The following is a 26,112-nucleotide window of genomic DNA, read 5'->3' as shown; positions in this document are numbered from 1 at the left end:
GTTTTATGTTGGAGTCCTACAACAGCGAAAGTTAAAGCTCTCGAATGCATTTCTGTATCAGAATTTGATCGAAAGAAGATCTTAGAAGGCATCATAAATATCCATGCCTGCCTACCTTTTGAAACAGCCTTTAAATCAGTAATAGTACAGCTATGATGCCTTACAACACTGTCTAGGATTCAGGACAGAACTACAGAAAGAAGAGTTGAGAATTGATGGGAAATAAAGATGGAGAAAGTGACAGCAGAGGCAAACACAGTAAAGCAAACAAACACAGAGACATCCTTCCTGTTTTGAAATGTATAATTTCTGTGTGGCCCAATGGCTACTGTGTTTTCTCATTTAAAGCGGCGCTATGCAGTTTTGGCAATTTCTTCGCTGTTTTCTCGCTTTTTGCTCACAGATTTCTCTATAGAGCTCTCCCTACAGCTGAATAGATATTTGACAACACTGTCGTAAAAACTCGTTGTCGACTCTCCCCCCTCCCATCTTCTCCCGGTCATTTGTTTTCAAAGAAGCCGGCGAACGCAAAGTTGCAAGGGTGGTTTTTCCAGGCGCTAGGGGGAAGTGAGACGGCCACCATTCAACTCGAAAAATTTCATATAACCATTCCAATGACTCCGAAGCTGTTCAGTTAAGGTAAATTAAGCTAAAAAAAACCCTGCATAGTTCCCGTTTAAACTGAAAACTCACATTATCGATCTCTCCATCTAGGACTAATTGACATTGCAATGTTGACATCTGCTGCCAACATCCACTTGACGCTTCCTGATGTCTATGTCAGTCCAGTTTCTCTCAGAAAGAAGCCGATACTCTTAAATGGTTCCTCTATTCACTCTATTGATTTCTCCACCAGTCTACAAAAGCTAAAGGCAGCTTGTAGACTGTGGAAGAGCTGTATTAGGCTTGTTTTGGTCAGCACTTGAGGAAGGCCTAGCAGAGAACAGCTATCTTCCTCCTTTAGTTGTGAGACAACAAAAACAATCAATCCAGTCCCAGAGAGGAAAAGAAAGCACACAGCCACTTTGTGCTCTACTGCACTACTCTATTTGATCTTTCAATCTATGCCTCACAGGCAAGAGTTTGACCCAGCGAAGAGTATGTGTGAATGTGTGTATAGCGTGATCAAAATCTCGAAAAGTATTTCCTACCATTTAGCACCTTTCGGCCTATTAGAATCAACAGTGATTTGGCAAATTGAGGCCTAGTGCTCTGCATTTACCTCTAAAGCCCAGGACACACCAAACCAACGCCAAAGAACTAGCACTGATGAAAGCCGACTGTGTTGTCGCCTCGCGTCGCCTGCGTCGGGGGAAAAAGCTGCACTTGAACACACTGAGAGAACTACAGGCGACTGTCAGCTAGAATGTGCGTTCTGCGCCTGCGTGTAAATGATGTCTCATTTATCTGTCTGCAGATATATTCATCTATATTCATCATTCAAAAAGGGAAACCGACGCTGCAGATACACAAACCATCAACAAAGCAGTGCGTAGACTTGTAGTCAAGACCGCCTAAACCGAGACCAAGACACTACCAAGACCAGAGGGTATCGAGACCAGTGGCGTCATGCCCATTCAAAGTGAGGGGGCACGTGCCCCCTCAGATTTTTCCTCCCTGGTAATTTTTTTGTCACAACTTTATTCCTATTATGCTCCATAATATACCAGAGCCTATAACGACTCAAATGTATTCTTCTGGATGTGTAATAAATCGGTCAGCATCAGCCCGCCCCTTTTTCCTAATATGGTGTCTGTGTATATCAAATCTAGAGCGCTACGCGCGTCTTTGCTGTGTATGTTCAAGCAACTCACTCGTCTCGCACGTTGAGCTGGCAATGTTATACAGATGGTCTTGAAGTGGTAAGTGGGCAAAGCAACAAATCGGCATTGAATTAGTTATCGGATGATATTAAAAGGTAGTGGGATTATTTGTGGTTGACCTGGAAATTTTAACTTGATCAAAAAGTTATGGATTTGATATTAGCTGCGAATTCAGAGCATTAACTTAAGTTGTGTCAGTGTAACATTATGGATAGCTAGCCTAGTCTAACCGTAAACTAGCTGGCTAACGTTACTGCCATACAAAGCCATATGTTATCTGATCGGTTTTGAAACATAATAATGAGCAGTGTAACTACAGTATTTCAATGATTTTACTAAAGTAATGATACATATTTACGGAAGCGTATTGCATTCACTTGAGGAAAAATAATCTACTCTGTTTTTCTGAATTAACGAGTTAATTATCTCAGAATTACGAGATAATTTTTCATACAAAATATTTGCTCTGTTTTTCTGAATTAATGACTTAATTATCTCATAATTCTGAGATAATTAAGTCATTAATTCAGAAAAACAGAGCAAAAACTTTTTATTCATGAAAAATTATCTCGTAATTCTGAGATAATTAAGTCATTAATTCAGAGAAACAGAGCAAAAACTTTTTATTCATGAAAAATTATCTCGTAATTCTGAGATAATTAACTTGTTAATTCAGAAAAACAGAGTAGATTATTTTCCCTCAAGTGAATGCAATATGCTTCCATACATATTACATTTGATTTGATTACTTTTTTACATTTCTGTCAAATATTAACCATTTTCAAATAAACGGGGTAGTGTTAACCTTATTCAGCACTGAAATCTGTCAAACTTCTTTCAAAGTCCTTCATCACATATTAATATTAAAATAACTTAATTTCAGAGCACCACAAAGTCAGACCTCAGCACCTTTATGTACCTTTAATGTAAGATCGTTCTTAGGTCACATACCAATTTAAAATCATAACATAAAAACTGCAATGGTACTGTTTTTAAAATCATGTGTAGTAGGCCTAAGTGTAGTAGGCCTAAGTGTACAGTAAGTGTGTGTGTAAACATGCTTTAATGAAGCAGACTTCAAAAGCTTTTGAATTTGAGCTTACAGTTCTTTCATCAACCTGTCTTTTACATAAACTTACAAAATAGATACTTTAACTTAGTCCTCAGATAGAGGAGGGTTGCTGCTAGCTCCGTTAAGGTATTTCTGTCCCTCCCAAACTGCATTGAAATGGTATGTTTAGCAGCCAGAATTTAAAAATTTTCAGGGGGAGAAACCCCCTGACCCCTCCTATCATGATCCATATCACCCGTCAGAAAACAATTGCAACGTCTCAGATTATGCCCCCCCAGAATTTTGGCTTGCATGACGCCCCTGATCGAGACCAAGACAAGACCAAGACCAAGACAGACCAAGTCAAGACCAAGACCAAGTCGAGACCAAGACCGAGACCAAGTCGAGACCGGAGAAGAAGAAAAAAACAGACTAGTGTTGAAGCTAAGCAATAACTTGTATGAATTCAAGAACAGCAGCATACTAGGGTTCAGCCGCAGTTTACATTCAATACATATTAGATGGTATTACTTCAACTACACAGGCAGAACATTATACAGAGACAGACCATGTCATGTGTGTGACTGTGAGCTCACTGTAAGTGTTTTTGTAGACTGGGTGAGATCAACTATGTGTAGCAATTGCATGACGGCTGTTACTGCACTATTAGAGGATTGAGACTCCCTTAACTTTTGTGTACTGTTGAGGACTGACATGACTGGTACTGACTGGTCCATCTGACAAAACATCAGACACCTCCAACACCATCTTGCTCCTCCAACAACTGTCTAAAGAATGAGAAATATGTAACCAATTGAAATTATACTTAATGTGTAGATGAAATCGTAACATCAAATTAAAGATACAAAATCATAAACTTGGATTAGGCCTAATGTTTAGTCAACACAACGGAGATATGCAGATGATATTTAAAAGACCATTTATTTAGTCTAACACCATCTTAAATACAATACTGTAATCAAACAACACACACACACACACAGACACACACACACACACACAGAGAGAGATATCAAAGACACAAATTCATCTAAGCAAATGCCTGCCTATCTCTGCCGATTTCGGAGTCTCCAAATGAATCCATTTTGCAACTTTTAAATGCATAATAAAAATTTTAAAAACAAAATTATAGGTTTAAGTGCAGGATCTGAAAGTTGGTCGTTTTGTCGCTATGGTTACACACACACACACACACACACACACACACAGTGTGTAGTTGGCGGTGCGCTCAAAGTCATCTGTCAGTTGTGCAGTTGCCCAAAATCTCCTGAATGAAGTTAAAACCCATCATGTCACTGATATGTGTTTTTTAAATCAAGTGATCAAAGTGCTCGTTGCCGCTGCGATCAGTGGCGCGGATAAAGTGTTTTCTCGTATATTGGGCGCACACGCCGCACTGTCTTCACTCGGACGCGCGCTTCAATCCGTTCCGTTGCGGATAATAATGTTGCATTATCGAACATTGTGTCGTCGTGGATATTGTAGTATTGTATTGCTAAATCCCCCGACCACTATGTCGGTCTGAGACAGCGAGACCTAGACAAGGCCGAGAGGTCCGAGACCAAGACAAGACCAAGACCAAGACCAAAGACCGTCAAGGCCGTGACAAGACCGAGACCTCGTAAAAGTGGTCTTGAGACCGGTCTCGAGACCAAGACCGGTTTCGAGACATACATCACTAGCAGTGCGTGCTTACCGTTTTGAATATCAATCATGCTAAACACTTTATTCCACTCCGCTCATGTTAATATTGAAATATTTGCCAAGGAACACTCAGGTAAGATGACGTAACATTAGAACAGCCTTCTATCTGTACCGTTTTGACTTCTTTGCTCGCTGTTTTGCGATTATTCTCGTGCACTGACTCGTACACTGACTCGTTCACTAAGCTGAACAGCCAATCAGAGTTTCCTCTTTCACCGACGGCCCGACACCGAATCGGCCCAAATAAACCCGACGGCGTCAGACTAGAGCCAACGGTGCGGAACACACTGGGAAAACTACGTCGGCTGATGCTCAAAAACGGTCCGACGTTGCCCAATGGCCGATCGTTGTCTTGGTGTGTCTCGGGCTTAAAACATATGAGCACTCCTGCTCCAATCTCAAGAATTTAAAAGGAACTGGGGAAGATACACAAAATTGCCCCTGATTACCAGGCCTTGGATGTCTGGAAAAGATAGCAATTTGCAGATGACTTATCTTAGCGTAGATAACAGCCATCAACAGGTTAAGCAGTGGAGCCCACATTAACTCTGCAAAACTGCAGGCACCATGTCTTAATCTGACTTCAATTTTAAAGCTCAAATGCTATAGCACGGCCATTTTCCAACCTAAATTTCATTCTCACTCATTTTCGCTCTCTCGCAGCCAGAGATGTTGAAACAACATAAGTTTTTATAGGCAATGAAAAGGCATGAAAATGATTACTAGGGAATGATTTGACATTTGAGCTTTGCTACAGTCTCAAATACCAAGTTGGATTCGGTCCCAGCAGCATTTTCTGCTGCCCAGTGCCACTCGCAGAAAGGTCAGCTAAACTTACAGCTTGCACGCTGACGGACGCATTCAAAAGTGGTGTTTTAATAGTAATGTACATAAAGTTAAACTAAGTGACTGGCTTTTGCTCATAGACTCAAATGACACGTGTGCTGTCTAAGAAGATCATACAGTTTGTGGCCAATGACTCCAACGCTTAAAAACATTATTCACATCCAAAGAGCTCTCCAAGATCTTCTAAAAACCTCAAACAAAAAGTATTATCCATCCATCTCAAAAGAATACACACAGTGACACTATAAAAGCTAAAATATTCAGTAGAAAATAGGTTCTTATTGAGCCTCAACTTTGCAAGTACATCAAATAACTTACACAGTGTCCCTACAATGCTGCTAAATGAAATGCGACAAGGTCATGAGAAATGCAGTCACTTTTTTCCTCTCATTATTAGAGCTGAAACACAATGAACTGGTGCAGAAGTACAGCACAGTGGATTGCGAAATCCACATCTACCTTTAAGTTAGAAGCACAGTCTGGAATCATTGAGCAACTACTCCCTATGGGTTTCTGAACTAATATAAGGCCAAGCCATTCACTGCTGCTGTGGAAAGAAAGGAAAAACATATAACATTAGCTTAGCCTACAGAAACAGATACGGCCATGGAAAAGAAACTGACTTGGGTACATGACTGGCAAGCTGCAGGGTGCTCTGACTGACAATAGATTTTGGAGTGCTTTATTTTTAGCACCTAAAAACACTTCATCTAGTGGGTAGAAAACCATGCACTGAGACCAGTCAAGAAGTATAAGAGGCAAAAGGAAGGGAAAAAAGTGTGAGAAAAAAAAAGTGTCAAAAGGGGATATAGTGTTCTTGCTGTAAATTAACGTTAGTCTGCAACTTTATCATTTCCTTGAGAAGAAACCATCCAGGCCTAATTATCCTCGTCCTTGGCCACGAGGACAGGAATCGCGTTTGCATGCGGCCCGTGGAGGAAGAAAACATGGTTCGCTTTCTCCTCATTGGAAACCCCAGCAGACCTGTGCATCTTAGCGCAACGCGTCTCGCCCGAAACACGACTGATGCGTATGATGAGCTGGACTGGGCTGGGAGAATTGGATCTTTTAATCTTGCAAAGTGGGAGAGGAACTCACCAGGCAGAACTGATTGAATTTTTGCTCCTTTTTTCTTCTCTGAGCAAGTCCAGAATTGGGGCAATAAAGTTATAACAGCATTCATTATTTTTCGCTGAGTGCTGGGACATTAGTGTCTTCTCGCGCCTTTCCTTTGGCCTTTTTCCCCATAATCTCCACATCAGAAGGCCAGATAAAATTCAGGTTGCTTTGATTGGTACCACTTTTCACAGAGACATTCATCCACTTCGGTGCTAACCTACCACTGTAGGCGAACCTACCGCTAAGTACAGTTATCCATACACACCTTACAGTGTATATCACTGCTTCATGACAACCAAAAAATAACTTGACTAATGATGACTTGTATTGAGTCTTGCATTGTTTCTCATTCTCTTGCAAAATCATTCACTGTTAATGCTACTATACGCATTTTTTCTTTATAGCCTGTACTTAACTATAAATTTCAAGGCAGCATGACAATACAACGTTAGCTTAGCAACAAGCTAACATCAATGTTTTAAGATATACTACCGTTCAAAAGTTTGGGGTCAGTATGATTTAGTTTTTTTAAAATAAAGTAATACTTTTATTCAAAAAGGACATATTAAAGTGTTGGTAAATACCTTTATAATGTATGATCATGATTAAATCATGATCATGTTAAACTAATTATTATACTTACTATTATATAAAACTATTAAAAACATTGCTAATTTTATCACTCACTTGATTGTATATGCTTAGACATTTATTTGTTTACCGTTTGTAGTATTTGAGTCTGCATCACTGAACTTACATAAACATCTGGTTCTTCTCCAGAGAAAAAGTGTTAAGTTTGTTCGCTTTCATCTGTCATTTCATCCAAGCAAATCGGATTGGAGAATCACTGTCAGTGAGGCAGCCGGATGTTCAGATCTCTCAGAAGAAGACAGATTGAAACATGTCTTCTCTAGTTTACCTTAATACACTCTTCTTTGCTTAATAGGGCCAGAAGCTTTTGTTAAAACATCTGCCAAGTACAGACTGTAACATTAGGCAGGGTTACAAACTGTCATGCTCCTGTCATGACAGTTTCCAATATCCATTTTGATTATCTTCTGTTCTGTATCTTCTGAGCGAGACTGTTTATGGAATACTAGCATACTGTGCAGTAAAAAGTGTACACTCCTGGGCAAAAAATAAAAATAAAAAAATGGGCCAAGCCCAAAATGGCTAAATACTAAGTTTTTAATTGTCTTAACCACAAATGGTTGGTCGGGAAATTAGCAAAATTTAAGCAAATACACTACTTAAAAAGCCATTGCTGTCTCAGAAAATCATCAACGACAGAATGAAATTTTTGGCAGAATATGGGAAGTTGTGTGTGGAGTGATTAATCACAATGAAACAAGTTGCATGGTGATGCTCCAGAGTGCTGTCTTCGAAAATCTGCTGAGAAATATAATAATAAATGCATCTCTACCACAGTGAAGCATGAAGGAAGATGTGTCATTGTGTGGAGAGCCTTTTTAGTGGCTGGTATTGGTGATATACTTCACTGTGAAAAGTCATTTAATGCTTTGGAGTACAGGAGGATATTGCAGAATAGCTTGCTTCCCACAAATGAAAAGAAATGTCTGATGTTATTTTTCAACAAGACAATGCTCCTGCCCAAACTGCAAAAGAGTGGCTTAAGAACAAGTCCATCAGGCTCATGTTTTGGCCTGGTCTGAGTCCAGATAAAGTCCTCTGGTCTTACATTAAGTCAACCCAACTGGGAGACATTTTTCAACAACTCATGAACTGTTTGAAGCCATTAACACTGAGTGGAACAACACTGACTTTTCTAGTCTGCAAGTTAGGGTTGGCTATTCCATGCTAAGTTACTTTACTGTGCAATTCTTACTAATTTCCTGTGATTTGTGAAGTGATTAAAATGGTTAAGACCAATAAAAGACCAATAAACATTTTGACTTTTTTTTGCCCAGGAGTGCATAATGCTTGCAATTTTTTATAGCATGTCAAACAAGTATGCAGAATGCACAAAATAACAGATATTTTCTGCATATTACACTGCATTCTATTCTACTACCATTTTTACAGCATTGACTATAACTAAACTACCTATTTTAAAGAAAAATGATAAAACAATATGCAATGATAATGGCTATATACTGGGAACAATTTACTAGTACTACAATTTCGTACCGCATCCTATTTTGAAAAGTATGTGAAATGATGAATGTATAAAAAAAAAAAGTTCCCAAATAGTAAGTTGAAAAAAAAAGTATGCAAAAAAATAAATATGTTTCATGTTTAATTCAGTGAGCGCCGTCTAGTTCCTGTTCATTCATTACACTGAAAATTAGAAATTCTAATTGAAACTATTGCATTTTAGTATATAGTATTAATCACTGTGCTTTTGATATATGTACATTTTGGCAAATGTAGATCGGTATTCTATGCATATAACACTTGCTGTGCACAGCATACATTCTGAATACTACTTTCTGTCAATAATAGTAACTGGCATGCGATTCTGAATATACTGTGAGTCTTAATTTGTTCGCAGGAAGTCACTGTGGAGCGCTTGATGGTTGGAATTAATATGAGCTGTGCTAATACAGTCACAGCTTGTAGGAAAGAAGCCAACAGGTAACTGTAGTCAATTTGGTATAGGTAAATTATTAGCAGGCTCTTGTAGGTATTAGCCCATTTTGTCCAAGCCTGTCTGTCAGCTGCAGTGCAATACTGTAATTAAGTGCCTGGATCTACAGAGCATGTAATCTCCTGCTTCGCACCAGTGATGCGGTGCACTCTGGGAGTTGTAGTCAGCCACAGGATTGATGGCTGCCATATGTAGTCCATTTATCACTGGGTTTGTTTGAATTCCCTATAAAATGAGACAGGAGCAGTAGAGGGGATGGACACAAACACACTCACACACAAAAAGACTGGCATTGAAGTAGAAAGAAAGTGTGTGTGTGTGTGTGTGTGTGTGTGTGTGTGTGTGTGTGTGTGTGTGTGTGTGTGTGTGTGTGTGTGTGTGAGTGTGAGATATGTTCACTGATATAACTCCACCAAACATAAGATTCTAGAGAGACAAATGAAACAGATCAATCTATCAATCTATCACTCCATTCATACTACAAACTAGAGCTGCACGGTTAATTGTTAAAAGATCCTGATCTCGATTCAAACACCCGCGCGATCTTATTCCTAAATGACAACGATTCAGCATGTCTATTAAACTTTTAGCATATAAGTATGATCACGGCGAACATTCAGATCTGCATTGCCACTGGCGCTGACCCAGAGACAGTCATGTATAGGTATGAAACAACATGAAAAAAAGTATTTTCATCCACACAGTATCATTTTTTATATTACAATAATTCTAATTATCACAGAAGTACTGGGATAAAAGTTTGTAGTTTGGATATAAACACTGATGTCTATGGTATTGATCAAAAAATAAATCACTTTTTGAAAGTAATGATGCTTCATTGAATCACTCATTCAAACCTAACTACAAATTCTAATTACATATTTTTGAAATAGACTGCAGAAATTAATTTTGTCATAACCTCTAGTAAATTACACACTATAGTTCTCTATTCAGAATCAGGATCTCTATTTAAAAAAAAAAAAAAAAAAAATTGTGATTCTCAATTTATCTAGAATCGTGCAGCTTTACTACAAAACAGGCAGACAAAGAATGACAAACAAAGGAAAAATATAATGATAGAACAACAGACAGAATGAAAGAATGACGGACAAAATAATAGAAATAGAAACAGACAGACAGAACGACAGAGAATGACGGACAAAACAATCGAAATAGAGAGAGACAGACAGAACGATAGATAGAATGACAGAAGGATATAGACAGAATGGCAGAAAGAGACGGAAAGAATGGTAGAAAGAATAAAAGACAGAATGACAGACCAATAGAAGGTTAGACAGAATGACAGACAGACAGAATGATAGGTAGACAGACAGATAGAATGACAAACATACAGATAAAATAAGTGATATAACAACAGAGAAATCAATAGAATGACAGAAATGCAGATAGAATGACAGACTGACAGTAGAAAGAATCAAAGACATACAGATAAAACGACAGACTAACAGACAGACAGACAGACAGACAGAACAATAGATGGAACAATGACAGATTAACAGACAGACTGAATGATAGATAAAATGACAGACAGGCAGAACTTTATAATGACAAACAGACAGAACAATAGATCGAACAATGGAACAACAGACAGAATGTTAGACAGACAGAACGGCAGAGAATGACAGATAAAAAGACAGACAGACAGATGCTAGACAGAACGATAGATAGAACGGCAGACATAGAAAGATAGACAGTATGACAGAAAATAGAGTTAGATAGAACGACAGAACGATAGAATGACAGAGACAAAATGATATATAGAGTGACAGACAGGCAGGAAGATAAAACAACAGACAGAAAGACAGATATTTACAATGTAAATAGAGTTTTAGGTATTAAGTATTAGGACTTAAAGTGGTTCAGTGGACTAGAGAAAAGTTGGTAAAGAACTTGATGCATCTCATAGGTGGCCTTATGAGTTTCAAATGTGAGTGTTGATGTGTTTGGGTGTTTGGCTGGTGTGTATTAGTGCAGTTGCTGTACATGAGGGTTCTGTAATGATTTGCCCACACACTGAGAAAGAATTGCCTTGTTATAGCCGACTGACCACTAACCACAAGCACATACACAACACAGGAGACTCTCTTTCTCTCCGACACAAACAAACTCTCAAATCACAACAAGCTCAATTGTTCTTACTCTTATATTGAAGAGAAATGGCCACAGACATGTATCCGTTTTTGCCCTCTTTCTCTCTCTCGGTCTGTCTTCCTCTCCCCTGTCTCTCTCTCTCTCTCTCTCGCAAACACACCAAGAGCAAAAGGCTGTGAACAACACCCAGACCGTTCTCTAAAGCCGCTGCATACGAAACCTCTCCGATAAGGGAGGGTGTCTTCTTTCAAAACAGCTTTTAGCACTCATTTCTTGGAAGTGCCTCTCTTGCTTTCCTTGTCTCTCACTCCCTCTCGCTCGCTCAGACACTGGCACAGTTTCACGTATCAAGAGCTCCTCCTGCTGTCCGGAAACTTTGCCTGCGGCTCATCTGTTTCCCTTGTTAACCGGATTCAAATGACTTATGAATTTTTCTTAAATTATTTATCGACTAATTTCCATGATGTTTACCCGGAGTTTATTAAGGGAAGCTGCCCTAACACGGCCTTGTCAGAATCCATCACTTCCCATTTAAAGTCCCTCTCAGCCAATCATTACATAGAAAAGTCTATTCATTCCAACGGTTGACTCAAATAAATGATATTTGCTCAGGTTTTGTCATCAGATTAGTTAGCTATTAAGTGTGGTCTCAAACATTTGACTGCTTATGAGATGGTGTTACTGGCTTCTATTCTGGTCCTCCAATACAAACCTCCAGCGGTTCTTGACTCCAGAGTTTCCAAGTGTGCATATGCCTGCAACCGATATGAAAGGGACTCTGATAGCAGCACGTTATTCATTTTTCTGAATAGATGTATTATGGCAGAGAGAGAGAAAGGGACTGTTGGTGCGTCTGTGTAGTCGGCCGCCTCTTTCCTCTCTAGACTGTTAATCCTATTTGGTGTGTGCAGTGAAAATGGCTGTCAATAGTTTAAGCTGATAAGCGAGAGAGGCAAAGGGTTTAACCACAGACCTCCAAACAGACTCTGGTCTCCAGAGCAGGGATAGAGTACTTTCATTCCCCCCCCCCCCCCCCTTTTCCCCCCTTCCCTCTCTCTCTCTCTCACTTACTGTCTCATTCCTCCTGCTCTCTGAATCATTCCAGCATTGCAAAGAAGCTCAGGGCAAACAGAAAAAAATCGTTTTTGTAAGTCATTTTATTCACTTCTCCCTTAACACTCATACACTCACACCCACTCGCTAAGATAAACGCATCGCTTTTGATAAGGTCAGACTGTATGCTGAACGGTTCTTAAAAACAGAAATGTTGCATATATACTAGATCTCAAGAGTTAATCCCAGAGGTTAAAGAGATTTGGGTCAGGAAAAAGCCTTGGATTGTTAAATAAAGAACACAAATAGAATATGAAATGAACAATCCTGCAATAAAACACACTCTGGTTTCGCAAGCTCATCTTTCTGATGGAAGACATTAGCATGCCCTGTAGTACTTAATGTAACTTATATTGCACTCATTAATATGTTACCAGCTTTGAAAAGCCACATGTGGAGATCTTGGTTACAACGTGTAGCTAATGTTACTTTGCAGTGCTGTCAAGATAGATGAAATCTGTTCAAGGCACATTTCAATCCTCTGGATGTTCTGCGTAGTACAAAAAACAATTGTTCAGTGGGTTGAGTTGGAAAGCATTGATCTTGAATCTGATCCCTGCTGGAGGACATGGGTAGAATTTCCATTTCAGAAAATGGAAAGACTAAGACGTTGAGATATGGGGGTACTTTATACTGTTACGCACTTTGATAGGTTGAGATACTGGCTGGGTATTTTACTCTTTACTTGGAAAAGGTTTAGATGTCTAATTCGGATACATGGACCACTCCACATCAACATATAACATTCAAAAGTTTGGGGTCAGGAAGATTTTTTTTTGTGTGTGTGTGTGTAAGGAAATTACTTTTATTCAGCAAGTACACATTGATTAAATTGATCAAAAGTTACAGTAAAGCCATTTATAATATTACAAAATATTTATATTTCAAATAAATGCTGTTATATTAATGAAAGAAACCTAGAAAAAACCTCACGGTTTCCACAAAAATATTAAACCGCACAACTCTTATCAACATTGATAATGAAATGTGTTTTTCAACATATCAGCATATTAGAATTATTTCTGAAGAATGACACTGAAAACTGGAGTAATGATGCTGAAAATTCAGCTTTGCCATCACAGGAATAAATATAATTTTAAAATATATTAAAATAAAAAAACAGTTTATAATAGTATTTCACAATATTACTTTTTACTGTATTTTTTTGATCAAATAAATGAAGCCTTGTTGAGCAAACAATACTTATTTCAAAAATATTAAAACATCAGAGCCTAAGCTATTATTATTTACTCACCCTCAAATCATTCTTCTTTTTTGTAGAAAGACAAAATACAAATTTTGAAGAATCATCTTTTCTATGAAAAGCATGGAAAGGAAACCGTTAAGCTAAAAAAGGACAACACCATAAATGTCTTCGTGAAAATGTAGTCACTAATAATCTTATGATAACTGAAAATCTCTTTAAATGAAATAGTTACAATGGCATAAAATGGCATTGGCAATCCATACAACTTTTTGTAGTCCATTTCAGATCTTTGGTGAAGATGATCAATTAATAATATCATAAAATAATTTTTTTTTTTTGACAAATGCGTTAACCATTCTAGTGGAATAACATGACCGTGAATAGATAATAACAATGATATAATAATAATAATGACTTTTGGGAGAACTGCTCCTTTAAATTTCAGTCTATTCTTCACACGAAGTGATCATGTGGCTTTAAAAGTCTTATAGAAGTCATATAGAGTAAATTCATGGTGCTTTTTGTCCTTTTTGGAGCTTTACAGCCCTTGGTCACCCTCTACTTTAATTGCAAGAAAAAGTGGACGTTCTGCTAAATATCCCTTTTTCTGCTCTATAGAAAAATTCATAAAGAGTTTGAGCAGCTTGAGGGCGAGTGCATGAGCAGAACATTTAAATTTGTGCGAACTATCCATTGAAAGTTGGAAACAAGTCTGTTTTTCTCTCTGGCAGTTATAGAGGCATTTTTGAGTGGTATAAGCAGCAAAGCCGAGGGGGTCGGCATTCGAGGGCGAGTCTTTTCCTTGTGAAGTAGGCATGATTGAAGTGTGGAACATCTAATAGAGAGCAAGAGCACAGAAGAAAACAGCAAAAATCGCAGACACCCGAGAGAACAGAGACCAGAATATCACACACATACAAACAAAAACACCACATTCATCGATAAATAACAGTGAGCGACTTGTTTGCACTTCTTCAGGGTATATGTTTGTAGACATTCAGTGCCCTTTAGGCTGTTGGAGATGGGGGTGGCGCAAAAATAGCAGTTGAAAAGAGAATATTATAATATGACGGAGAGGGGCTAAGAAGAAAAGAGTGAGAGAGTCAGCTAGAGAGTGGGATATAATGTTATCATTAGGCTCAAATGTGGTCTCATAGGGCCTTAGTTAACGACTCTGTGTCTGCGCTCGGAGTGTGTGTGATCATTTGAGACAACACCTCTTCATTTCTATATTCCCCATACACTACCTCATTACTGTATCTCAGCCATCAGACCAACACTTAATTACCGCTCCCTCTACTGAGCCCGCGCTCTTTCAGTGCGAAAGCATCCGCAGAGCAATAATACTCACTTCTCTTCTGGAGTTTCTCGGCGCAGAGTGATCATGTGTGTCTGCTAAAGCACCTTGACAGGAAAATGCATCATCTATAGTCCGAGTTCCCATCAGTCCCTGGCATGTGCTTTCTTGCGGTTTCTATCGAACATAGAAGGCTCACGGGAAGCCTGCACACTAAAAGAGAAAAGGGCCGGTGAGCGGGAGAGAAAGGGAAGTGAGGGACAAATCTGTTTCTCTGGTCTCTGTCCAGGTGACTGTGGCACTCTGAGACCGTGTGAGCGGGATGATCCGCGCTTGGGCTAAACTGTCCTTGGGAACGACGCCACGTTCCCCATCAGCCAGCCCCGACAGAGCTGGCGGAGCTCCGGATGGGCGGCACTTTGGAGAGTCGGCTTCGAGGAGAAAATGGCAAACGGAGAGAAGGGATGAAAAAACAAGAAAGAAAAGCATGAAATGAGATCAAGTCTTCGTGTTTGTCAGAGCAGTCGGGATGTAGGGGCTAATTAAGAGATGGATAACAGAGATTAGAAAGAGTGAGAGAACGAAAGACGCCATTGCGAATGGATTGAGGATGGATTAGGTGCCAACACACTAGGATGTGTTTTGCTTTCACGCACACACAAAGCACAACCTCATTGTAAGTTTTTGCCTTCCACATGCATCGTGTTAGGTTGGCAACTATCCTAATATTATCTCATTTCCAATTTAGCAGACACTTTTATTCCTGGCTATTTACAATAAACTGACTAAATGAATAGTTAAGCAACTGTCTTTCTAAAGGGCAACTGCAATTTAGTAGGATGCCGACACATTCATCCATCAAAGCTTTACAGTTGAACCTCCCACCTTAAGGCTGGAAGCCTGGAGGTACCGGATAGTTATTTCAATTGTGTTGTAGCACAGTGTTTACAACATGGAAGCCCGGTTTCACTTCAGAATAAAAAATAGAAAAGGATAATTGTGAGTCATAATTAAAAGTCATAATTCTGATATATAAAGTCACAAATGCAAGATACTGGGTTTAGATTAAGCCAGGATTAGACCATAGTTCAATTAGGACATTTAAGTGGCTTTTAAAATTTTCCTTAGAAAAAACATTACTGGTGTAATCCTGAGACAAAACAATGGCACTGACATATTTAAAGATATGTCAGTGCAAATTGCTTTCAGTTAAAACAGCTCAGACATGCATTTTAGTCTGGGACTAGGCTTAAGAGTCCCACTATGAGATAAGTCGCAATTAACTTTTAATGGTAATTATTAGGACCAGTAAATTTCATCAAGTGATATAATGTTAATATACCAATCTACTTGAATTTGCTGTACTTCCAATATACCAAAATCAGCATTTTTCCATAAAATGTACTGATAACCACCATGATAATCCAGGTGGTCAAATAGAAAGTCATATAATGAATCAGAGTTCAAGTGGCCTGTCCATAAAGATGGCCAATACTCCTATACAGAGGTTGCACAGGGTTATACACACAAAGACAAAACACCATCAGGGTAACACATAACACTAAATAACTAAATAACTATAAATGTAGCACAAAACACCCTACAGTGCATAACTGAAAACAAAAAAAGCAAAATTGTATATAAAACAGTCATATGATGTGTCATTCAGGGACTTCTGGGAATTACTGTTTGTCACTGTAAATTATACAGTAATTCATAGTTTTTACTTGCAAAAATGTTTTAATCCTCACCCTACTGTTCCAAAAGTGCTCTCAAATCTCCAACAAGCGGGTACTTCTCCATCAGCTCTATGTATATCCACATCTGTGCAACTGCTCACATAAATTTACATCAGCTACAGACTGAGATCGGCTTGTTCCATTTCACAGGAGCGTGGAAAATGCCATGCTTGACAGACACTGCAGGGACAGAGACTACATGCGCTCCCCAAGGCGAGAATCACAATTACTACTGCACAGACTAAGGATTTGAAGGGAAGAAAGAGAGATATTTTGACGAATGTTGGTAACCAAACAGTTATCAATCAAGTGGTTATCACTGACTTCCATTGTATGGAAAAAATAAAATACATTAAACACTGAGATATTTCTCAAAATATCTTCTTTTGTGTTTCATAAAAATTAATTACGTATTAAAATTAATTTGGGCTACATAAATGTATAATGCCTCAAACCATGAAGCCCTGTTGAAGAGAGGTGTGCCATTTTTTCTCTATGTGATCAGTGCTTTTTACCTGGAAGACAATACAATGGGTGAAAATATTTAATAAATGTACATTGAAGGAATGACCTAGACTTTTGATTGGGACAGCAAGCAACCACCCAGGACACTCTACAGTTGCAACTAGGTATGGGCGATATACCGGTAGACACGATTAACCGTTGAGAACTGTAACAACTGGTAGAGATTTTGGACAATTGTCTATATCGCGGTTACAATCATATGATGTTGCTGTGCTGCGTGGCCACGAAAGTTTATCATCTGCATGCTTTTTTTAAGCATTGCGATTTAAAAACAATTTATTTTAAACCGTTGAAGCGCAATAAGCTGCGAAAGAGCGCTTGTAGTGCGCGAGTACTGAACTTTTTGCAGCCTAATTGGGTTTCAGTGGTTAAATACACATACTTATGTGTCAAAATGCCCGTCTTTGCACGTATCCTTATTAACACAGTCATTTATGTCTTAAGTGAACATAAACAGTTGAGAAAGAAAACGCATGTGTAACAGTATATTGGATCTTTGCATTCGGTCTAAAGTGACAGCAGCCTAATAAACCTGCTGCCATTTGTGTCATTAATGTTAATCAAACAACAAAAAAAGAGAAAATCTCGTAATGCTCTTGTCGTGACTGAATCACTTTTATGTTTTACATTAAATATATACATTTTAAATGTATATATTTAATTTACACGTCAAGATAGTCACTGTGCAGTGTGTACTGTGTACACTGCGCAGTGTTTTTATACATTTGATTATTTTATACAATTTATTTAGGCTAGTATTTCTTATTTCTAGTGCTTAAAGGTTTTCAGGTAGGTCTATTTCCTTGTTGTATTTTGTTTGCTTGTAATTAGTTTCTTTGTTCTTATTTTATCACTGACTGTTACATTTCTTTTAGTTTTTTTACGTAGACTTGTATTAGTTTTTTTGTGATTAGTTTTTTATTTATTTAAAAAGGAATTAAATAATTAAAGGATTAAAATGGATTTAAGGGAATAACTAAATAAGAGTGGTAAAAGAAGTTCTGGGTCTAATTGTAGCTATGAAGTAATCAACTTAAACTACTTGCAAATATTTATCTCTTATTTGGATTTTTAATGTCAAGAAAAGCAAACGTTTCTTGTCTCTTCATTCATTTATGAATTACATGAATCATGATTATATTATCAATTCAAAGCGGCAAAATTTCTTAAGTTAAGTAGTTTACATCACTAGATAGTCTATTACTGTCAGTTGCTGAGCATTTCTATTGTAAAACAGGTGTCTAATACTTACATCTTTCCACAAACTCTTGTTGCGTTGTGACAGTGACAGTAAGACCCGCCTTCTTTGATTTGATTGGCCATCTCGATCATTTTGACATTGATGAGTGCTGTTAGACCGCTGAAGTAGAGCAACTTAAAAAAAATTATCAGCCTAAAAATTTAACTTTTAAAGCTGTTTGTCATCCTAACAACAAACAGCTTTACTCATTCTACACTAAAATGATGTGATAAGACAAATGAGAAAATATAAATTCTATTATTTTTTTATTCATAGCTCTGCCCCCCAAACGTTGTCTATGTGGCCCACCCATAGCAACCACACAGCAGCATACTAAAAACTACCCAGAACTGCATTGCAATGTCCTTTCAATTATGCTGACGAGGAGTGCACAGACAAGCAACACTAAATGTAAAAATCTAGCTTTTCTGGCACTCTCCTTCATGTAATTCAGGATCGTTGAGCGTGTACTTATGCAGTGATCATGTTTAACTCTGCAACAGCATTTCTCCATTTATAGTAGATGTGACAGATAGTAGAAGGAACCAACATGCTATATAGAGTGTCACAGGAATGAGCCCTAAAACCCAGAAACATTTTTCCACTTCTGGATTGGTTGAAAAAGCCTTTTTTTGTTGTTGTTCAGCGCAGTGAAGAAGTGGATGAATCTAGATTCTTGTCTACCTGTTCATTTCTACCAAATTCTCTTTTGTGAAATCTGGAAACATCGATAACTTTTAGGCATTTGGTAATCGGACAAAAATGATGCAGGAAAAATGTAGTGTGGAATGTAGTGAAAAAAGGGAATGTAGTGAAATTATAAAACAAAACAAAAATCCCCTGATAATGGTACTAAACAAGGTTGGTAATAAAAACGGGGAAAAAGTAGAACCTGCTTTATGAAATCTACAAAGACATTTAAAGTGTGGCATTATAAGAAAGGTTGACTGCAAAGAGGTACGATGGTGAAGGGGGTAATAGTGGGAAAAACCACTAAAGGTAATTAACCATCTGCATCAATGTTTTCCTGAAGCTCAAACACCAAAGTCATGGATTTGATTTCCAGGGAAAGCAAGAACTGATAAATGTGAATGTGTACGTTTAAGTCACTTTGGATAAAAGCATCAGCCAAAAGCATAAATGTAAATACCAATAACATCTCACCTAGGGACCAATTACAAAGAAAAGCAACAGCTACTACAGACAAAACAACAATAATGACAATGCTCATGTGAGACCGTGTGGTGTGTGTGTCCCAACCAAGTGTAAAAATTATGGTATTTAGTTGATAGAGAAAACCGAGGGGGAAGGATCTGTAGCCAGTTGGAGCCACAGATTCCCACCCAACCACTTGTGGTGACACACACACACACACACAGAAAAGCCTTGGTCTTATTTGAGGAGCTCAAAAGCAGATGGTTGGGTCACTGTGTTTGTTTGTATGCCTCCACCTAACAACACCAACCTACATCATCCACCAACACCCCAGCCACCTCCATCTTCCTCCTCGGAGAATAAACACACACATAATGGCAAACCGGTTCTCACACACACTTCTGGAAACAAACGGTATATTCCCCTGAGAGCCAAGCAAAAATCCTTCCACTCTGTCTCTCTAACACACACATTTTTAGACTGCCAAAAGCCTCGCTGAGATGTTGGCACAGATGCAGCGTCACAAAACACTTCCATAAATGAATTCTGTCAAGACACACACACAGACACATGCTCGCCAAGCAGCCCAGGCATTTGCTAATTTGTTGGCAGAGTGATGCTTCTTCAAGTAGACTCTCAGGAGAAGTTCTTGTTTGCTGACAGCACAGCAACAAAGCGTTGACAGATATGACTCCGGACTGCTGGTATGAAACACGATTTTAGTGCCTCATATGTGTGTTTTTTTTTACAAAGCCAACTGATCCATGATCGCCTGGCTGCGTATCATATCACAAACCTGTAGCTGGCTATACTGATAAATCTTGTTTAATTCGCACCTGTGATGCTTCAGCATTGAGACTCTTTTAATCATAAAAGTTTGTGTGAAGAGGCTGAGTCTTCGGTGAAGAGGATATTTTAAGAAGGCTTTAATGGCAGGGGCCACCAAACATGACGATTTTCCATTTGTTAAACAAAGGCAGCTATATATTTTCATGTATTAAAGATGCATTTAAACTGTGTGGGAAAAACTTCTTTAAAAAAATATATCCTTAATTGAATCGTGATATGAAGACAAGAATGTAGATTTGCTTTGTATGCCTTACTGTGGCAAACTAGGGGTTGATTTGACAGTATCAAATTCAGTAAATGTGTTAAATTACTGCCAGCATAAATAAGCACATTTAATTACTGTTTTAAGTTAACGTGATAACTTTGACAGCCTTAAAAATACATTTAGTAAAAATCTCTCAGTACTGCACCCAAGGGGTACCTAGACCCCAGTTTTAAAGGGGACCTAGTATGCGAAATTCACTTTTACGTGTTTGAACATAAATGTGTTTAATGTAAATTAAAAGAAAATTATTGCCAACTAACTGAAATAAATTTTGATATTTATATTTTATTTCACTGCTCCTAGACAGTAATACATTTAGATGTTTTACCCTGTGAAAAATATATCAGTAATTTCACTCCTTAAGAGTTTCAAATTGTGCCTATATTTGACAAGACACTAAAAACTGTTATTGAAAGAGAGATCTCAAGCATCTCTAATCAGATACATCTAAGAGCAAATGATCTGAGCAAATGATCTGAGCTATGCTATCCTCATACATTTTATATTCTTGCAGTATGACAGTCAAATTTGTTCTATTTTTACATCTCTTTATATCTCTAAGGAACTTTAGGAGACACATCTGAAACAAACTTGCATATGAAACAAACCGTTATGAAAGAGCAACCTCTAAGCAATAAAATTTCAGAGCTGTTACAAAGTGAAAAGCTGCCAACCTCAGAAATGACCAGCTCTAAGCAAAGGGAGAGAGAGAGAGAGAGAGAGAGAGAGAGAGAGAGAGAGAGAGAGAGAGAGAGAGAGAGTGAGAGAGTGTGAGAGAGAGAGTGAGAGTGAGAGTGAGTGAGTGAGTGAGTGAGTGAGTGAGTGAGTGAGTGAGTGAGTGTGTGAGTGTGTGTGTGTGTGTGTGTGTGTGTGTGTGTGTGTGTGTGTGTGTGTGTGTGTGTGTGTGTGTGTGTGTGCACGCAATAGAATTTCAGAGCTGTTACAAAGTGAAAAGCTGAAAAGTGAGTGAGTGAGTGAGTGAGTGAGTGAGTGAGTGAGTGAGTGAGTGAATGTGTGTGTGTGTGTGTGTGTGTGTGTGTGTGTGTGTGTGTGTGTGTGTGTGTGTGTGTGTGTGTGTGTGTGTACACGCAAGCTGTGAGTCCTGGGATCAGAGTCTGTCCTCAGCAACAAAAAATGCTGGTGGACAAGAAATGACCAATCAGAAGCCGGCCCTGCGCTCTCAAAATACTTTTGATCCAAACAAAAATGTGAGAGATTAAATCACAGAGAGAGAAAATCTTAATCTGTACTGCAAAACTACTCCACGTTCACCATTTCCATCTAACTAACCTTCATGTAAACACGCACCCTATACCTCAGAAAAGATAAATATGTAATCACTTAAATAACCTGCATTACAAATCATGCATAAACTTTTGAGTGTGTGTGTTCTACTACCATGCACATAAATCTCTTAACGAAAGAGCAACCTTTAAAAGTTCAGGATCAGTAATTGTAAATGTGTTTTTGAAAGAAGTCTCTCATTTGCATCAAGGCAAGGAAGCATTTCTGTTAAAAAAAATTTATATTTGAACACATTTTAAAATGTATTTTTAGCCATTTCTCCAGTCTTTTATGCTCTTCAGATCATTCTAGTATGCAGTTGATTTGCTGCTCAAGTAACATTTCATATTATTATCAATTTTGAAAACAGTTGTGCTGATTAATTTTATTTTTTTTTGCAGAAAGCATGATACATTTGTTCAGGATTATTTGATGAATATTAAGTTCAAAAGGACAGTATTTATTTGAAATAGAAAACTTTTGTAACATTATTATGTATTTAATGTCACTTTAATGCATCCTTGCTGAATATTACTATATATTTAAAAAAATATATATCTGAATCATTTAATATTGGATATATATATAGTAATCTGGCTGGTTGTTCATAGTTAAGATTAAGGGAATATCATATGAACAACCAGTCGGATTGCTATTAAGTCAGCAAGTAAAAATCATATTTGCATTGAAGGAGAGACCCAAACCATTTGTAGAGGATCACAAAATGTTTCAATTATCTAGAAGTGCCCTAGCAACCACATAGCAACACCTTCAAGGAAGCAACTTTTGCACTGGAATAAGCCCTTACGTTTTCTTCAGAAATTCGTAATCGCTTTATATCGCTAATTTATTTGAGTTATCAGTCCAAATGCTCTAAACATGACAGACCCAGTATGAGGGAAAAGCGACATAAAAGCCTGATAAATAAGTGAGTGAAAACAAACTGATAGAGGTGGACATCAAAAAGGCTGTCTGGAGAGAGGTCACGGGGGTTAGATAGGGAGACGGAAGAAGAATAAGGGAAAATGGGGCAGAAAAAGAATGACACAGCCAACTTCTTTGAAGGTGGAAGTCGAGATGACACGGGGCAGAAGAGACAGTGTAAAGTTTTAATGACAGAGAAACGAGTGGAAGAGAAGGAGAGGCCGGGTTAGAGAAAGAGAAAGAGAGAGATGAAAGATATAAGGGTCATTGAGACACAGCAATAAGGCTTACTGAACTGAATAAATTACAGTGAAAGAGTAGTTAATGAGAAAGGAAGAAGAGGAGAAAAAAAGCAGGAGATTGCACAGGTAGGACATGAACAGCTTGAGAGTGTTTGTAAGCCTGCAGTGCCCTCTATAGGAAAAAAGACAAATGCATTACGAAAAGCAGTTGGGTGCATCTCTGTCAAAAAAAAATGTTTTTTAAATAAATAATAAAATGACAAAAGAGCAAAAGATCTAAGCCTTTTTTCTATACAGGACGGCTGTTTTTAATGAAGAGTTAAAAGGAAAACAATCCCCGATAGATTTCACCACCCTGCGGTTTCATTTCACACAGATTCCAAAGCGACGTGAGCAGCGACTGATTTTGAAATAAAAGCTTTTTGGGCTCCACACAAAAGGCTTTTTGGAATCAAGACAGAACAATGCAAAACTAATTACACAACGTGCAATAATGGAAAAGAGCGTTTATTTGAACGCATGTATTTTTGTGCAGCTTATATCAGCTCGTTTAGCAGATGAAAGGAGTGAAGAAAAAAAAAGATGTCTCGGCTGGTATATAACTTAGTTAAGCTCTAGATCACTCCACTCAGTTTGTCTTTTAAATGTCGGACAAATTAAACACGGAGTTTATCAAAATCTCTAATCCAGCCTGAGGGCCTGTCGGCGCGCGTATGTGCATCGGTTCGGAATGGCGGCTGGCCTCGGGCAAGAAAATGCCAAAACATGAGTGGCTGAATTTGAAAATAAAAGGCTTGTCATTCAACAGCGAGAAAGAGAAATGAAGTGTGCGTATGTGCGTGTGCTTGTACCCCCGTCAATTACTGCATCCTTGAGAGAAGGACAAGGTTTTAACTAGTGACACGAGGAAGTCAAACCAGAGTTGCATAAACACACACACACACAAACACATTCACAGCAGTCTTATTTAGAAGCTCAGCTGTTATTGCCAGTGGCAACAGAATCATATATTGATTTCCACCCAGAGGAATTGCGACGGAGATACGGGGAGAAAAAGAAATGCGAGAGAGAGAGAAACTTTTGATTGGCATGCAATGGATAAAGTGAACTACTTATAATGCAGTGCCAGTAGACAAGAGGAAGTCTACTGGACTTAACCAGCATAGACAGTAAAAAAAAAAAAGAGAGAGATGGAGCGCTACGAGTGCGCTGTAAGGGTGTGCGTCTGAGGTGGAGGTAATCTGTGATCTTTCGTTTCCGCCCTCCCTGATCTACCATTGCTAAATCCGGATGACCAGATGGCCCCCACGCTCTCTTTCATCCAAACGCATGAGCGACAAGGAGAGAGAGCAGTGCTGAGGCTAGAAAGGAGGGAGGGAGTGATGAAAGACTTCTTTTACTTGAGGACAGAGAGAGAAACTGCTAAGTGAGCAGAGATACTTTTTAGCAAAAAAGCAAGAAAGAAAAAAATATCGAACTGAGGGTGAACTGACTCTGTCTGCACAGCCTTCTCAGTTTCCAGTGATGATTTCACTCCGCCTTTACTCGGAAATGGTCGATACGAGTAAAACAAAAGAAAAATGGATAAGGAATGTTTGGTAACACTTTACAAAAACAGTACATGAATAATCATGTACTAATACCTGAATTAATAGTTACTTTAATAGATTAGATATGAACTAATCATGAACCAATGAAGAGCTATCCTTAACTACGACAGGAGTCATAAGGGTTCATACATGAATAACAGCAGCCTTAAGTACATGTTTGATAATTAATGCGTTTATAGTGTTACCAAATGTTTCAGGTTTGGGAACTGCTTCTGACAAGATCTAAACGGGAGACACTGTAGATGCTGACAGTGGATTTTGTACCTCTAATTGAGATGAATGTAGATCCGTCAGTAACACTTTATATTGATGGTCCCTTCTGAACATTCTGTTGACTATAAGTAACTTTGCAACTACATGTCAACTAACTCTCATTAGAGTATTAGTAGACTGTTTGCTTTATAATCTGCTGACTCTTTCTTTTTGATGGTCCTCCAACAGACATTCTACTGACTATAAGTTACTTTGCAACTACATGTCAACTTATCCACACCCTAACCCTACCAGTCTACTAATACCCTACCAACACTCTAATGAGAGTGAGTATACATGTAGGTGCAACGTTACTTAAAGTCAACAGAATGTGTTAAAGGGACCATCAAAATAAAGTGAAACCGATCCGTCTAGTGTGGCTGTGGATCATGTGATTCAAAACCCTGGATCAAGCTGCTTTTGCTGTTTTGGTGATGGTAATAGCCATTCTGCTGGTTGATCAAGGGGACACTAGCAGTTTAGCACACTAGGACATTTTCTAGTAAGCTGTTGTGGTTTTTGCCGCAGTGATTCTAGAATCAATAGTTCTCAGTTTCTCTACTACACTCATCTTGTCTCTCTCTTGCTTTCTTCAACTGAATATTTAAATAAATAGTTAAAGCAGTCAGATCTAGAATTTCCTTGATCTTCAGCGATAATACAGGCTGAAATGCACTACATTACTTCTGCACAGATGTTTGCCCTAATTTAAACCAAAAAAAAAAAAAAACGGCTAAACATTGCTGAGTCAGTCTTTAGTCATTTCAGTCTTTGTTGATCCTGGAACAACATTCCAATCAACCAATCAGATCTGAGGACAAGTTTACAGTTTATGTCAAGTTTAGGCTTACAGCATTAGGTGCTTCTACATCAGTGTTATTCACCTATCATTTCCCTCTGCTTTTAGTGATAACTTATGGGTAGGGTTAGGTTTAGGTTTATTTTAACAAAATATGTTGACCCAGGAACATGTCTTTTTTGTTGTTGGGCATCCAGAGTAAACAGATTTCACAGAAAATTGTGTATGGCACATGATTCCATCCAGTCAGAGGATATCAAATAACTTAGAACACATTGTTTAATTTTGCCATCCGTCTCGAGGCACATGTTTTTGCATGATTTTGTT

At 38.3% G+C, this 26,112-nt stretch overlaps 1 long non-coding RNA gene across 3 annotated transcripts in view; it reads right to left on the bottom strand.

Annotated features, from left to right (window-relative positions):
- LOC311078309 overlaps positions 1-11,568 on the bottom strand; it is a 115,047-nt gene extending 103,479 nt beyond the window's left edge. The window contains exon 1 of one of the 3 annotated variants that reach the window (XR_014605127.1): positions 11,333-11,568. This is a non-coding gene — a long non-coding RNA (uncharacterized lncRNA). The remainder of the gene's footprint in view (positions 1-11,332) is intronic. The other 2 variants (XR_014605128.1, XR_014605129.1) reach the window with 2 other exon arrangements.
- Between the last annotated feature and the right edge of the window lie 14,544 nt (positions 11,569-26,112).

The sequence above is a fragment of the Abramis brama genome (assembly GCF_963993115.1).
Source record: "Abramis brama genome assembly, chromosome: 2".
NCBI lineage: Eukaryota > Metazoa > Chordata > Actinopteri > Cypriniformes > Leuciscidae > Abramis > Abramis brama.
Note: the sequence above shows the minus strand (reverse complement) of the source record. Positions and strands in the feature narration are given on the sequence as shown.